At 35.8% G+C, this 4,785-nt stretch overlaps 1 long non-coding RNA gene and 1 other non-coding gene across 2 annotated transcripts in view; both read right to left on the bottom strand.

Moving 5' to 3' along the window:
- The window catches only part of LOC107196533, a 90,050-nt gene that overhangs the window by 75,057 nt on the left and 10,208 nt on the right, over positions 1–4,785 (bottom strand). The gene's annotated exons all lie outside the window — the stretch shown is intronic.
- LOC112472541 lies at positions 4,002–4,105 on the bottom strand. The gene has a single exon (XR_003043645.1). It is a non-coding gene; the product is annotated as a U6 spliceosomal RNA (small nuclear RNA).

Genomic DNA, 4,785 nt, shown 5'->3' with positions numbered 1-4,785 from the left:
AGAGAAGGAGAATGATTAAGAGAGAACTTTATTTAAAATAAAAACTGGTGAGGGCTTGAATGGAGGAGAATTTATTTTAGGAATCATGCTTTTAAGAGACTTGGAAAGTTGTAATCCAGGACTACTGCCCATACAATGGTCAGAATAAAGATTATCACAAATTTTGTAAAGGAAAATTTTATCCGCCTCTTTGTATCTTTTATCTTAAATCCTTAGAATCTCCCAAATATTACAAACCTTCCTCAGGAGGGCTAGAAATTTGAGGAATTAAAGCACATAGCAGTGTTTCTGCTTTCAAGAGGGAAGTTTCCCAATTCATTTCCAGGATCAATTCTGGGATAATTTGTGCTCCATCTCCTCTCTATGTCTAGCAGGTGGTGATAGTTAATTAAAAAAAAAAAAAAAAGGAAGAGAATCTTCGGTTTTATCATTATGTGTCAAGAAGAGGTCATCTGCAGACAAAAAATGTTTAATAATATGTAGAAGCACAGCCTCAAGGGTCTCCATGAAGACCTCTACCTCACATGTAAATAGATGAATGGATAGAAATGCCACCTTTTAGCAAGCAGGCAAGATGGCAGCAATGATTAGAGGAGTTAAGAATTTAATAATACATACATACTTAAGGAAAAAATACTCAAAAGATTTTCTTTGAAGAGCATAAGATATAAATTGTAATGATGCTAATCATGTCACTAAAAGAACCAAACAAGTCCATGATCATTTAAAACACAAAGGAAGACACTTAATGACTGCTCTAATCTCCTACAGAATTAACAAGAAAGAAAATGTTGACAAAGGTACAATTTGAATCTAATTCTGGAGTTTGAATAATGTTCATATATGAGAACAACTTTTAGATTTTAGGAAAAATGATAAAAATTTGCTGGGGTTCATAGTATAGCATTAGCAAAACCGATTACTGTAATTATTTCAGCAATTATTGAGCATCAACTATGTTAGTCACTGTATAGATTAATAAGACCCAGTGTCTATTTTCAAGAAGCTTACTATATGTGTGTGTGTGTGTGTGTGTGTGTGCGTGTGTGTGTGTGTATACTATATGACAAGGAGAGTAAGTTAACCACAAAAATAATTATAAGGTAGTTAATAAATGAGATGTTCAAATTTTTATGAGTTAGAAGGTGTAAAGGCTAATATCCTACTGAGATAATTAGTAAAATTTTCATGAAGTACCATTTGAGATAAGGAAATAGTAACATTTTCATAGTTATGAGAGAAGAGTATTCCAGGCAGTTGGTATGGCAACAGCAAAGGTATAGAAGTGGGAAAGCAGGAGAAGTTTTTAGAAAACTGAGGTGCTATTTTGCCAGACAATAAATTATAGGTTTTTTTTGAAGGTGAAGCAGTAAGAAATACAACTGGAGAAGTAGGTAGGAATCAAATTGTGAGGACCTTTTCATATTCATTCACTCATTCAACAAACATTCACTGAGCACCTGGTATTATGCTAAACACAGTGGCAAAAATATACAGAGGAGAATTGACTGCTATAACCACATCATCTGTGTATTCATAGACTTTTGTAACATAGACCTAAACATTCTTTTGATAAAATGAAGTCACATTATTTGTCTGCTCCCCAAGTTTCATATTGAATTAGTCAAGTTTATGAATGGTGGTGGTCTGAATCCATGTGAAGAGAGATGCCTGGTCTGTCTCACTGGGGTTCAAAAGTAATTTTGAGGAAGAAAAAACACATTTGCGACCAATTATACTTTCCAGTTATACCCTAGTTTCAAGGAACTAGGTCAAATTCCTTACTAGGTTTGGAAAGATGTAACCTGCTCCCTTTAGGAATAGTGACTTCTGCAGTTTGTTCCACAAGAGGCTGGTTCTGCTCAGTTCGTCCCAGTGAGAGTGATAGGATGATAATCATGTTCCAGTGGCTGATCCATTAGACTGGCCAAATTTGGGCTTTATCAACTGGAAGCTACTGCTAAAGAATTCCAAGGACAAATTCTTGCAGCTGTTTTCAGCATTGGACACGATTAGAATACTAAAATCTATGAGCTGGAGGTAGCACACTTTGAGGATCTGTTGAAACTATAGGAATCCATATTTTAAAGTGGCAAATATGGTCATGCTGGCTATTAAAATAAAGAGGATGTGTCTACATTTAAACACTTTGAAAAAGAAATATGAAATAATAAAACATTACAAAATAGAAGTGGAAGTAATTGGCATGCAGAGTAATTATATAGATGACAATTAAAATGAAATGTAAGAATATATTAGGAAAAAGGCTATAATAAAAGATTATCATTAATTCGAGGAGTTATAAGTAGCCTTCCTAAGCTGAGTGTTAATTCTGTATAAGGTTGGGGTAGGGGCTTAAAAAGCTATCTCACTTTGAAGCCTGAATCCGTGAACTTCCTGTCCGCAGGGTTTTAACTCCAGCTTGACATCAAACACTTCAGAAACTGTTGCCGAACCTGTCTTTGCACCCAGAAAGCAGCATTGCAAGTCCTTATACAAAGCTTCCTGTCCTTGAATAGCCTCACTGATGAAAATGAACTCACTTATTTTTCTATTACCACTCACATGTTAGTCTTCTAATAATATAACATCTCGGAGTACCTAACTGCTGTCCTTTCAACCCCTCAACCTGAAAAGCACGTTGGGCCAGCCCAATCAGGAAAATGGCCTAGTTTTGATCTCCTAGACAAAGGTAGGAGCCATTTTTTAAATCAAATGTCTGCCAGGTGACTATAGCTTGGAAAGGAGACATAGCGGAAACACCATTTATTTAATTCAGTCAATCAGCATATATATTTGAGTTCCTAATATTGTAATATAGTCCTAACACTGTGCTTGATGCTATTAGGGAGAAAAGTGTCTGAGGCTAATAGCAATATAGGATCAACATGTTAAGTAAAGAAAGATATAAGACAGTACCTGATTAGCTGTTATCTCTCTCCTTTATATGTACTGTGCTAAGAAGGCACCCCTGTCTACTGCCTTGCTACCATGGTGACAGTTACTAAGAAATGCACAGATCTGTATATGAACAGGTCACACAGTTCTGTTCTGTTTTGTTTTTAAATATGTAGTTTCTCTAGTCAGATGAATAATTCTTAATATCGATCTCCAATTTTCTGTATAGATACACTCTATCCAAGTCCTTAAAGAAAATGGAACCACGAGCATGTGGACTGATCCATGCTGACCCTGGACAGTTTAGGGTTTTTCCCGTTGCTCAGTGATCAGGCTTTACCCCTCCATGTGTGGTCTAGAATAACCTCAAACATCCAGGCTTCCAATCCTTTAATATGCAGGTATGATTCCCCAAGGTCAAAAAGGAAATCTTGACCATCTCTTACTCTAAATTCTTGTTTTTGTCTCTCTTGTGGTTACTATGTTCTCTTTGCCCCAGTTCATCCTACTTGTGACGACTGTCCTCTCCTCATTAATTCCCCTAGTACCACATATACAAGAGGTTGTTTATAACAGACTATTATATTGAAAGTCTGGGGATAATATTATAGCACAGGACAAGAAATATAAGCATCCAAAAGTTCTTTGGCCATTTTCAACATAGGGAATTTCTCCCTGTATTTTCTCCTCAGGCTCTGCCTCGTGCCATTTTGCTTAGATTTCCTTCTCCACTTCTTTTCTGAGTTCTTCAGGTCTAGATCTCTGTAATTTTATTATTCCAAGCAATGTAATTCTTGTTTTCAAACCCTCCCCCACATGCACTAACTCCCAACCCCAAAGGCACATCTTTTTTTTCCCTCAAACAAAAGTTCCTTTTACCCCAGAAGTAAATTTTGCCATTCTCCCAGAATATAAACTAGTAGCTAAAAATAGCTACTTTTAAATTTTTTTTTTCACATGCCTTTTGGCTTAATTCTCTCATTTGAGCTGTATTTAAGGTAGCTTTCTTCTCAAAACTGAACTATAAAGTCAGAGTTTCAGATATAGTTGCATTGCGTGTAAGTCATTCTTCACACGTTTGGGCAAAATTCTAGTTCCTTTTTTTTTTTATGGAATGCTTCATGAATTTGTATGTCATCCTTGCTCAGGGGCCACACTAATCTCTGCATCATTCCAATTTTTGTATATGTGCTTCCGAAGGGAGCATTAGTTCCTTTTTTTTTTTTAAAACTTCATTTTCTAAAAAGTGATTCCTCAAAGATTCAGAAAAGCTATAAAATGATTTGTGATTTCCTGATTGCTTTATAAAGATAGGGAACAGAATAAAAACTGGTTCCCTGTAGAAACTCCCTACTGTATCTGGCATTATCTACAGCCCAACACCCTTTTACAGGCACATAGCACAATTTTCATAAAAGAAACATTTCTGCATTCAGTCACAGGAGTAGATGCTTAGGCAGTGACCACAGCTCTGCTTTAAGGATAAGAAACTAACCTCTCACTACAGAAAAATTTCCAAAGGTGCTGAGTGCTGATTTCTCTTAGGCAGCCCTAAATTACATCTGAATGTCATCCCCAAAAGAAGGTAACACATGACAATAAGTACAGCTTCTTGTGAAGATGGGTATTTCTCCTTAGACACATCTCGATCTACATATATACCTCTCATAAGCCTATACAGTATGCAGAGCTCCAAGCTAGGTACCATGGAAGAGTGAGAAAACAATAAAAAAAAAATTGAGATTCTATAGGAACTTAGAATTTAAAGGGTGAGAAAAGTCACACTACACAGAATAATTATGGAGTAAAAAACAAAGTAGAATTTATTCAGTTCTAGAATTTTAGAATTAGAACTATTTAAAGATCATTCACTGGTTTGTAGGGGAA

The sequence above is a fragment of the Pteropus alecto genome, unplaced genomic scaffold, assembly GCF_000325575.1.
Source record: "Pteropus alecto unplaced genomic scaffold, ASM32557v1 scaffold76, whole genome shotgun sequence".
Lineage (NCBI taxonomy): Eukaryota > Metazoa > Chordata > Mammalia > Chiroptera > Pteropodidae > Pteropus > Pteropus alecto.
This window is presented reverse-complemented; position numbering and strand designations above follow the sequence as displayed.